The 12,448-nt window shown below is 40.3% G+C and overlaps 1 protein-coding gene across 19 annotated transcripts in view; it reads right to left on the reverse strand.

The window, feature by feature from the left end:
- ZEB1 (zinc finger E-box binding homeobox 1) overlaps positions 1-12,448 on the reverse strand; it is a 305,104-nt gene that overhangs the window by 56,930 nt on the left and 235,726 nt on the right. The window lies entirely within an intron of this gene.

Below are 12,448 nucleotides of genomic sequence, written 5' to 3' on the forward strand. Positions count from 1 at the left end.
TGCAAATTGGTGCAGCCACTATGAAAAACAGTGTGGAAGTTCCTAAAAAAATTAAAAATAGAACTATCACTTTAGTTAGTTCTTCCCCTCTTCCCATGTATATGTTTATTATTTATATCAATATGGATACATGGATACAAATGTCTAATCACTATATTGTATACCTAAAATTAATACAACATTGTCAACTGTAATTAAAAAATAAAATTAAAAAATTAGCACTACCATATGATCCAGCAATCATACTTCTGGATAGATATCTGAAGGAAAAGAAATGACTATCTGAATTATTTGCACTTCCCTGTTTATTGAAGAATTATTCACAATAGCCAAGACATACAAACAACCAAAGTGTCCATCCTATATAATAAAAGCCTAATATGCTAAGTATCTGGTTGTCCAATCAGCTGTTCCACCAAAGTGTAATATGCTAATGATATGCTAAGGCTGCTCAACCACTCACTATGATGTGCACTGACCACCAGGGGACAGACGCTCTGACCGGTAGGTTAGCTTGCTGCTGGGATCTGGCCGATCGGGACTGAGCGAAATGGGTCAGACACACCCTAGAGCCCTCCTGCGGTCCCTCCCTCACTGGCCAACCTCCCATATCCCTCTCTGGCCCTAATCGTGCACCCTTGGCCTGGCCTGCGCCCTCTCGCAATCTGGGACCCCTCAGAGGATGTCGTAGAGGCAATTTTGGCCCAATCCCACAGGCGGCTGAGAGACTCCACTTGTGCATGAAATCGTGCACAGGGCCTCTAGTCAGTGATAAATGGATAAAGAAAATGGGATATATATATATATATATATATATATATATATATATATATATATATTCCACTTACCAAAAGGAAGCAAATCCTGCAATTTGCAATAACATGGATGAACCTTGAAGGCATTATGCTAGGTAAAATAAGTCAGACAGAGAAAGATAAATAATATATCACCTCCTTATATACAAAATCTTAAAAAACTTAACTCATAGAAACAAAATATAGATTGTTGGTTGCCAGGTGCTGGAGGGTGTGTGTGGGAAAAATGGCAATCAAAGGGTACAAACTTCCAGTTATAAGATGAATAAATTCTAGGAACCTAATGTACAGTAGTTAACAAGTATACAATATAGTATACTTGGAAGTTCTAAGAGAGTAGATTTTAAATAATCTCACTACACACAAAAAATGGTAACTATGTGAGGCAATGAATGTGCTAATTAACCTTACATTAATAATAATTTCATCATATAAACATACATTAAATCACATTGTATATATTAAACGTACACAATGTTACATGTCAAATATATCTCAATAAAACTAGAAAAAATAAAATAGTTTTTCTCATAAGCACAAAAAACCCTAAAGAAGATCTAAATAAATAGAGAGACATACCACATTAATTAATTGGACAACTCTTAAACATTATAAAGATGTAATTAATTCCAAATTGATGTATAGATTTAAAAAATTGAAATAAAGATCCCAGCAGGATTTTTATATAGATAAGATTATTCTAAAATTTACATGGAAAGGCAAAGGAACTACAATAGTCAAAACAATTTTTAAAAAGAAAATGTTGAAGGAATAACATTACTTAATTTTAAGAATTACTATTAAGTTACAGTAATAAGATATGATACTGGCAAAAGGACAGACACACAGATAAATAGAACAGAGTCCATAAATATATCCCCACAAATTTCTAATAGAGGTATAAAGGCAATTCAATAGAGAAAGTGATAGACTTTCAACAGTGTGGAAACAATTGGACATCCATATTAAAAAAAATGAACCTCACCTCAATCTTCTTCTATCTTATAAAAAAAAAATCTCAAAATAGATCATAGATCTAAATAAAAAAAGAGAAGGATATAAAGGAGAAAATTCTGGTGATCTAGGGTTAAGTAAAGAGTTCCTGAACACGACACCAAAAGCATAATAAAAAAAGAAAAAATTGGTAAAATGGACCTAATCAAAATCTAAAAGTTTTTCTCTATGAAAAACTAGGATAAGAATAAAAAGGCAAATTACAGACTGGGAGAAATTATTTACTACAACTATAAGGAATGCTGAAAACAACAATAAAATGAAAGTAAAATAAATAACCTGATTAGAATATGAACAAAAGGCATGAACAGACACTTCACTGAAAAAGATATACAGATGGCAAATAAACACATTAAAAAATGTTCAAATTTACCAGTCATTAGGGAAATGCAAGTGAAAACAACACCTAGTCTAAAAAATACCTATTAGAATGGCTGAAGTAAAAACCAACTGGTAAAATCAAACGTTGTGAGGATGTGGAAAAAGTGGATCTTTCATACATTACTTGTGGTATGATATTGCCACCCTAGAAAACAGTTTTGTATTTTCTTAAAACATTATACACTTAACACATTACTTAACACTACTACTTCTATGTATTTACTCTAGAGAAATGAAAACCATGTTTAAAAAACCCCCACATATACACAAATGTTAATAGCAGTTCTATTTATAATCTCCATAAATAACCCACATGTCTTTCAGTGGACAAGTAGCTAAGTAAACTGTGATGTATCCATAAAATGGAATAATAATCATAAAGAGTCAAACAACTGATGCAACATCTTGAATAAATCTCAAAGACATGCTGTGTTAAAGTCAGATACAAATGTTTCATATCATATGATTTTGTTCATATGACATTCTGAAAAAGACAAGCTATAGTGACAGAGACTAGATCATGGGTACCAGGGTTTGTGGTGGGATGTGACTAAAAAGGGGTAGCATGTAGGGTCCTTGGTACTACAATGAAAAGCATGTGAAATCTGCCAACAACCAAATGAACAAGGAAATAGATCCTCTCCTACAATCTCCAGAAAGAAATGACACTGTCAACATTTAGACTTTTGTCCAGTGAGATTTGTGAAGAACTTATGAACTACACGGACTGTATGATAATAAATGTGTTGTTTAAGCTATTAACTGTTGTAGTAATTTGTTATGGCAGCAACAGAAAGACAATAGAGTGGTTAAATAAGTTTAGGGAGAAAAATGAGAACAACTGCCATTTCCTGGTTAACTAATAAGTGTTCAATATTGTTTCATTTTTGCTGTCCTAGTTTTATCAGACATTATACTAGTAAATGTGAAAGCCCATTACTGGATCCTATCCTTGCTGGAGACCACAGAAAATTCATAAGGAATACAGGACTTGGTAAACGCTCTGAAGATGTTTACAATCTAAAGGGATATATAGGGAATTTGAGGCTTTTAAATTTAAAATATAAAAATGACACATAAACAGCCCTGGCCAGGTCGCTCAGTTGGTTGGAGTATCGTCCAGTACACTAAAAGGTTGCAGGTTTGATTCCAGGTCAGGGCACATACTTAGGATATGGATTTGATCTCTAGTCAGAGCACAGCAGGGAGGCAACCAATTGATGTTTCTTTCTCTCTAAAATCAATAAACACTATTCCAACAAACTGGACAACCTAGGAGAAACTGACATATTCCTAGAAAAATGCAATCATCCAAAACTCAATCAGGAAGAATGAAAAAATCTGAATAGGCCCATAACTATGGAGGAAATTGAAGTAATAATAATAATAATAATAATAATAATAATAATAAAACTTCCAGCAACTAAAAGCCCTGGGCTAGATGGCTTCACAGGAGAGTTTTACCAAACATTCAAAGAAGAACTAAACCTACCCTCCTCAAGACTATTCCAAAAAATTCAAGAGGAAGGAATCCAAACTCTTTCTATGAAGCCAGCATTACCTTAATCCAAAAACCAGATAAAGACACTACATAGAAAGAGACTAACAGGCCAATATCACTGATGAACACAGATGCTAAAATCCTCAACAAAATTCTGGCAAATAGGAACCAGCATTGCATTAGAAAGATCACACAACATGACCAAGTGGGATTTATTTCAGGGATGCAAGGCTGCATATCAATAAACACTAGAGGCCCGGTGCACAAAAATTTGTGCACTTGGGGGGGGGGAGTCCCTCAGCCCGGCCTGTGCCCTCTCACAGTCTGGGACCCCTTGGGGGATGACCACCTGCTGGCTTGGGCCCGCTCCCTGGAGGATTGGGCCTAAGCTGGCAGTCAGACATCTCTCTGGCAGCCCAGGAGCCCTTGGGGGATGTCCACTTGCCAGCGGGGAGCAGGCCTAAGCTGCAGTCAGACATCCTTAGCACTGCTGAGGAGGCGGAAGAGGTTCCCACCCACCGCTGTACTGGCAGCCGTCAGCCTGGCTTATGGCTGAGCAGAGCTCCCCCTGTGGGAGCGTACTGACAACCAGGGAAAGCTCCTGCATTGAACATCTGCCTCCTGGTGGTCAGTGTGTGTCATAGTGACCAGTCGTTCCCAGTCTTTCTGCTGTTAGGGTCAATTTGCATATTACCCTTTTATTATATACTAGAGGCCCGGTGCACAAAAATTTGTGCACTCGGGGGGGCGAGGGGAGGGGTTCCTCAGCCCGGCTTGTGCCCTCTCGCAGTCTGGGACCCCTCGGGAGATAACGACCTGCTGGCTTAGGCCTGCTCCCAGGTGGCAGAGGCAGGCCCAATCCCTAGGTGCAGCCCCTGGTCGGGTTCAGAGGAGGGCCGATTGGGGAGTTGGGGCGCCGCCCCGTCATGCACAGAGCAGGGCAGATTGGGAGGTTGTGATGCCACCCTCAGTCACGCTCAGGGTAGGGCCAATTGGGGGGCTGGGGCACCGTCCCCTGTCACACTCAAGGCAGGGTCGATGGGGAGGTTGCGGCGCCACCCCGTCACGCACAGAGCAGGGCCAATCAGGGGGTAGGGGTGCTGCCCCCATCACACACAGAGCAGGGCCCATCAGGGGGTTGGGGCACCGCCCTCTATCACCCACAGAGCAGGACCGATCAGGGGGTTGGGGCGCTGCCACTCTCACACTCAGGGCAGGGCCGATGGGGAGGTTATGGCTCTACCCCATCACACACAGAGCAGGGCCCGTGGGGGGGGGTTCTGGAGCTCCCCCCTATAAGGCACAGAGCAGGGCTGCTCAGGGGGTTGGGGCCCCACCCCCTGTCACACACAGAGCCGCAGGGCGATCAGGGGGTTTGGGCGCTGCCCCTTGTCACGCTGATCCCGGTGCCGGGAGGCATATTACCCTTTTACTATATAGGGTAGAGGCCTGGTGCATGGGTGGGGCCGGCTGGTTTGCCCTGATGGGTGTCCTGGATCAGGGTGGGGGTCCCCACTGGGGTGCCTGGCCAGTCTGGGTGAGGGGCTGAGGGCTGTTTTCAGGCTGGGAGTGACTGAAGTACCCAACCGCTCCTTTTTTTCTTTTTTTTTTTATTCTGGGCCAGCTTTACCTTGAGGCTTGGCTCCAGCTCTTAGGCCTCCACTGCTGAAAGTAGGTTTCTGGCCTTTGCTTACAATGTTGCGAATCTGCTGGCTGAAGTCCGGCGGTATTTGTTACAATGTTTCTTAAACTGCCCGCTCAAAGGCCTGCAGCCGCAGGCAGGGAACATTGGTTTCCTCCAACGATCCTCTGTCACTGAGGCAAGCAAGCCTCATGTTAGTTTCAAGCTGCCTGGCTGCCGGTCGCCATCTTGGCTGACAGTTAATTTGCATATCTCGCCGATTAGCCAATGAAAAGGGTAGCGGTCGTACGCCAATTACCATGTTTCTCTTTTATTAGTGTAGAAGAGTGCCTGGTCAGCCTGGGTGAGGGGCTGATGGCTGTTTGCATGCTGGCCACAGCCACTTCAGGCTAGTGGTTACCCCTGGGGTGCCTGGCCAGCCTGGGTGAGGGGCTGAGGGCCATGTTCAGGCTGGCCACACCCCCTTCAGGGTTGGGGGGTCCTGCCGGGGTGCCTGGCCAGTTTGGGTGAGTGGCTGATGTTAGTTTTCAGGCTGGCCAAGCCCCCCAGTGGGGATCCTCACCCCATGAGGATGTGGCCATCCTGGGCAAGTGGCTGATGGCTGTTTGCAGGCTGGCCACGGGCCCCACCCACCCAAGCTCCCAGTGGAGGCTGGCTGGAAGCAGGTTTCTGGGATTTATTTAGCTTCTATAATTGAAACTTTGTTGCCATGAGCAGAGGCCACAGCTGGCTCAGGGCAGGAGGGAAGCTTGGCTTCCTCCATCGCCCGGGCAACCAAGCCTCCTGCTTACTCCAGCTCCGTGGCTGCTGGCCGCCATCTTGGTTGGGTTAATTTGCATATAGTCGCACTGACTGGCTGGTGGGTGTGGCTTAGGGTGTAGCAAAGATACGGTCAATTAGCATCTTTGTCTTTTATTAGTGAAGATGATACATTACATAAACAGAGTGCAAGACAAAAATCACATAATCATATCAATTGATGCAGAAAAGGCATTTGACAAAATCCAACACTCTTTCTTGATAAAAAAGTGGGAATAGAGGGATCATACCTCAAAATAATAAAAGCCTTATATGACAAACCTACAGCCATACTCAATGGACAAAATCTAAAACCATTTCTCTTAAGATCAGGAACAAGACAGGGATGCCCACTTCCACCACTCCTGTTCAACATAGTACTGGAAGTGCTAGCCATAGCAATGAGACAAGAATAAGAAATAAAAGGCATCCAAATTGGAAAAGAAAAAGTAAAACTGTCAATATTCACAGATGACATGATATTGAACATAGAAAACCCTAAAGACGCCATCAAAAATATACTAGACTTAATAAATGAATTCGGAAATGAATCAGTGTACAAAATTAACAACCCAGAAATCTATGGCCTTTTTTATACACCAATAATGAACTCACAAAAAGAGAAACTAAAAAAAAAAATCCCATTTACCATTGCAACAAAAAATTAGGATACCTAGGAATAAACTTAACTGAGGAGGTAAAAGACTTGCACTCAGAAAACTACAGGACATTGAAAAAAGAGATAGAGAAAGACATAAACAAATGAAAGAATATACTGTGTTCATGGAGTGATAGAATAAACATTATTAAAATGTCCATACTAACCATAGCAATTTATAGATTCAATGCAATTCCCACTAAAATACCAATAGAATACTTCACAGATCTAGAACAAACTCTCCAAAAATTCATCTGGAATCAAAAAGACCCCTAATAGCTGCAGCAATCATGAGAAAGAAGAACAATGTTGGAGGAATCACAATACCAGGTATCAAGCTATATTACAAAGCTGCTGTTCCCAAAACTGCCTGGTACTGGCATAAGAACAGACATATAGACCAATGGAATAGAACAGAGAACCCAGAAATTGGCCAAAGGCAGTATACTCAATTAATATTTGACAAAGGAGGCAAGACCATACAATGGTGCTGGGAAGACTGGACAGATGCATGCAAAAAAAAAAAAAAATGAAACTAGACCACCAACTTACACCATACATAAAATAAACTCAAAATGGATAAAATACTTAAAACATAAGATGGGAATCCATAAAAATCTTAGAAGAATCAATTGGCAGCAAAATATCAGACATATGTCATAGTAATATCTTTACCAACATAGCTCCTGGGACAATGGAAAGTAGGGAGAAAATAAACAAATGGGACTACATCAAAATATAAAGCTTCTGTACAGCAAAAGAAACCATAAACAAAAAAAGAAAACCCACTGCATGGGAGAACATATTGCCAATGTTATATCTGATAAAGGTCAAATGTCCAAAATTTATAGGGAACTCATACATCTTAACAAAAGGAAGATAAACAATCCAATCAAAAAATGGGCAAAGGATCTAAATAGACACCTTTTGAAAGTGGACATATAGAAGGTCAAGCGACATATGAAAACATGCTCAAAATCACTAATCATCTGAGAAATGCAAATCAAAACAACAATAAGGTACCATCTCACACCTGTTAGAATGGCTATCATCAACAAATTGATAAATGGCAAGTGCTGGTGAGTATATGGAAAAAAAGGAACCCTCATACACTTCTGGTGGGATTGCAGACTGATGCAGCCACTTTGGTAAACAGTATGGAGTTTCCTCAAAAAACTAAAAATGCAACTCCCATTTGACTCAGTAATCCCACTTCTAGGAATATATTCAAAGAAATCAGAAACACCAATCAGAAAAGATACATGCACCCTCATGTTCATAGGAGCACAATTTACAATAGCTATGATTTGGAAACAGCCTAAGTGCCTATCAGCAGAGGAGTGGATTAAAAACTGTGGTACATCTACACAATGGAATACTATGCTGCGGTCTAAAAGAAGGAATTCTTACCATTTGCAACAGCATGGTTGGAACTGGAGAGCATTATGCTGCCAGTGGTCGGCAAACTCATTAGTCAACAGAGCTAAATATCAACAGTACAACGATTGAAATTTCTCTTGGGAGCCAAACTTTTTAAACTTAAACTATATAGGTAGGTACATTGTTATTAAGTTAATTAGGGTACTCCTAAGGCTTAGGAAGATCCACACCCAAAGGGCCAAAGAGCCACATGTGGCTCGCGAGCCGCAGTTTGCCAACCACGGTGCTAAGCGAAATAAGCCAGTCAGAGAAAGATAAATATCACATGATCTCACTCATTTGTGGAATATAATGAACAACATAAACTGATGAACAAAAACAGATCCAGAGACAGGGAAGCATCGATTGGACTGTCAAACCTCAGAGGGAAGGTAGGGGAGGGTGGGAGTAAGGGGGAGAGATCAACCAAAGGACTTGTATGCATGCATATAAGCCTAACCAATGGACACAGACACCAGGGGGGGTGAGGGCATGATTGAGGGTTGGGGGGGGGGTAAAGGCGGGATAAGGACACCTATGTAATAGCTTAATCAACAAAGATAAAAAATAAAATAAGATAGAAAAAAAAAGATTTGGAAACAGCCTAAGTGCCCATCAGCCCATCAGCAGGTAAGTGGATTAAAACGCTCTGGTACATATGTCTCCCAAGAAACCAGAAACACCAATCAGAAAGGATATATGCACCCCTATGCTCATAGCAGCACAATTCAACATAGCTAAGATTTGGAAACAGCCTAAGTGCCCATCAGCAGATGAATGGATTAAAAAAATGTGGTATATCTACACAATGGAATTCTACGCTACTGTAAAAACGAAAGAACTCTTACCATTCGCAAAAGCATGGATGGACGTGGAGAGCATTATGCTAAGTTAAATAAGCCAGTTGGAGAAAGAAAAGTATCACATGATCTCACTCAATTGTGGAATATAATGAACAACATAAACTGATAAACAATAATATATCCAGAGACAGAAAGCATCAAACAGATTGTCAAACCTCAGAGGGAAGGCAGGGGTAGGTGAGAGAAGGTGGTGGGGGGGGGGCGGGGGTATGGGGAGGGGAAGGGAGTAAGAGATCAATCAAAGGACTTGTATGCATGCATATAAGCATAACCAATGTACACAGACACTTGGGGGTGAGGGCATGGGCTGGGGAGTGGGAGTGGCCGGGGAGAGGTCAATGGGAAAGAGACATGTATAATACTTTAAACAATAAAGAAATTTTTGAAAAAATCAATGAACATATAACTGGGTGAGGATAAAAGAAAAAATATATAAACAGAAATGTCAAAAGGAAATATAAAATATAAATATGGAAATTTAAAATAAAATTAAAATTTGGAGGGGAGCATGAAATAGAGAAGAGTTCAGCACTAATAGAAGTACCAAAGAAGAGATCTATGTGGATGGGTGCTGATGCTATGAAGAAAATACCTCCTTATTGCTCTATATATGTATATATGTACCTCCGGTAACAATGTTACATTCAGTGTGTGTGTGTGTGTGTGTGTGTGTGTGTATTTCTACTGGACCTGTACATATAAGAAAATTGTAGTTTGGTTTGAAATCAAGGAGATTTGGGCTTGACTTAGACTTCCATATTTAATGTGTCATCTTGGCAACATATTTAACCCTTATGAGCCTTAGCATTCTTATTTATAAAATGGAGCTAATATCTATCACCCAAAGTTGATACAAAAACGAAAAACAATGATGTATGGGGAAGCAATTAGCTCTAGGCCTATGTTGGTACATTTGCTCAGTATTATTTTTCTTATCTAATATGTAAAAGTTAGAATTACAACTGAATGTTCATTTATTGTATCAGCCTTCCTAATTCTCTAGTTTTTGTTGTTTTCTTTTTTTTCTGAAAAAGGCATGTCTTTCAAAGCTACACTAGACCTGACTAGAAAAGTCCTAATGAAAGGTATAATTAGCCTGATTCATCCTTATCCCAAAAGTTCAAGTTATTGAGACCAATTCTGCAATGGTGGAGAAGTAAGCAGTGTAGAGGGAGATCAATAGGATCCTGAGACCTTGTCTGAGTCCGCTTGGGAGCAGATGTCAGACATTCTGTTAGATGGGCTAAGGAATAGGAAGAAGGCCAGAGACCTAACAACATATGCAATTTGTAAACTGAATAATTGTTTCAACATTCTTCCTTTTGTTCCATTATATTTATCAAGGGCAATATTTTTGAAAACCCCAACATTTTTTTTTCAGATATACTAATGAAACCCAACAAAAGGGGGTTTTGCTTTATTTCAATTAGGATTTTTTAAAATTTTTAATTTAAAATAATTTTAGAATTACTAAAAGGTTATATAAACATAGTACCGAATTCCTGTATACCCTTCAACCAGTTTTTCTTAATGAGAATGTCTGACTTAATCACAATACTAATACTGTTATGGAAAGCATTATATTAACATTAATACAATACTATTAACAAATATAGTTGACTTTTGCCAGTTTTCCCACTAATCCTGTGTTGTTTTTTTTCTGGATCCCATGGTTTATTTAATTGTCATATCTCCATAGTCTTTTCCAAAATTTGACATTGACTTTTGAAGAGTACTTACCACTTATTTTGTAGAATGTCTTCTATTTGATTTCTCTAATACTAATGATTGGATTGAGAAAATGCATTTTGAGCAAGAACACCACTGAAGTGATGTGCCTTTGTTAATCTATCACACCAGGATTTCAAGATGGCAGTACAATGGTTAGAAGCTACACTCACCTCCTTCCAGGACCAAACTGGAATCACAACTAAATTAAAGAACAATCACCTCGAATAACCAACTGAAGACTAGAGGAAGAGAAGTCTTATAATCAAGGATTTACAGAAGAAACCACATCGAGATGGTAGGAAGGGTGAAGACATGAAAAGGGCTGGCTTTGCTCCCATAGGTGATGGTTGATGTTCTGGAGGGATATCTCAGCTGTGGGGAGAGGGGAGTGGGTTCCCCTAAGAAGTATGGAGCCGAAACCCCAAGCCAGCTCCCCAGCCCAGAGTACCAGAGCTAGGAAGAGGCACCCATATAACATCTGGCTGTGAAAACCAGCAAGGTTTCTGTCCACTAGGAAGAAATGGAGTGCACTGGAGACAGAGGCGTCCTCTTAAAGAACCAATGCACAAAATTTCATTTGTAGCCACTAGCCCTGGGCTCCGGGAAAGGCCAGGAAGAACAAACTAGAGTCATCTGAGGAGAGTTAGGGCAAGCATGTCAAACTCACGGCCCACAGGCCGCATGTGGCCCAAAACAAATATTTTTGCAGCCCAGCCAATATAACGGTATGAAAGAAACGTTTTAATAAAAATTTCATAACTTAATTTTCACAATATCCTGTTATACGTAATTTTTTTTAAATTTGCATTTTTCATTTTATTTATTTTTTCTTTATTGATTAAGGTATAATGAACTATGTTCACTAATGACTGATTACTATAATCGTGTCGCATTCATTTCCCTTACACACCTTATGCACAGGCGCACCATTTCTCTCCACTAATACTAGTAGTGAATATTTTAGTAGCCGACTGCCCTATCATTAGTCTTGGGCTGACTTGTTTGATATGAGCAACAGGAAATATTTCACTTTTGGAGAACAAGAAAAATAGGTTTATTTGCGTTATGCTTATTAATTTGTGCAGTTATTTAGTATCTGATAAGTTAATGTTCAAAAATATTTTTATTAAAATGTTCTATTATTTTATGTTGATTACTAATTTATTTCAGCTCTTTGTTTTCAATATGTCTCTATCGAAATAAACCTATGTTTCTATGAAAGTTGAAGCTTTTGTTTTTTTGTGGCCCACACAAACTTAAACCTTGTTTATTTGGCATGCTTGGTCTAGGGTTTGTGGCTCTGGGGAGAGATCTGGGGGAATAGCTGCCAGGATACCTATGCTGAGTCATTCTCTGATACAGCAGACACCATCTTTCTTCCCCCCACATGTGGCATCAGCCTGGGGAAAAGCAATTACCCCACTCTATGCACTCACTCTCATCCCACCCTGCAGAGCTTAGGCTCTGAAGAGTTAGCTGACCTGGCCAACGTAGTAGAGATCTGGGCAGACTCAGGGGGTATTGAGTGACTGAGTTGTCAGCTTTCAGGTGGGGGGCCATTCCTTCACTTTCCAGTGAATCTCACTGGTGCCTCCCTCTCATGGAAGATCTGATAGAACCACCCTC

This window comes from Myotis myotis, unplaced genomic scaffold (genome assembly GCF_014108235.1).
Source record: "Myotis myotis isolate mMyoMyo1 unplaced genomic scaffold, mMyoMyo1.p scaffold_m19_p_1, whole genome shotgun sequence".
Lineage (NCBI taxonomy): Eukaryota > Metazoa > Chordata > Mammalia > Chiroptera > Vespertilionidae > Myotis > Myotis myotis.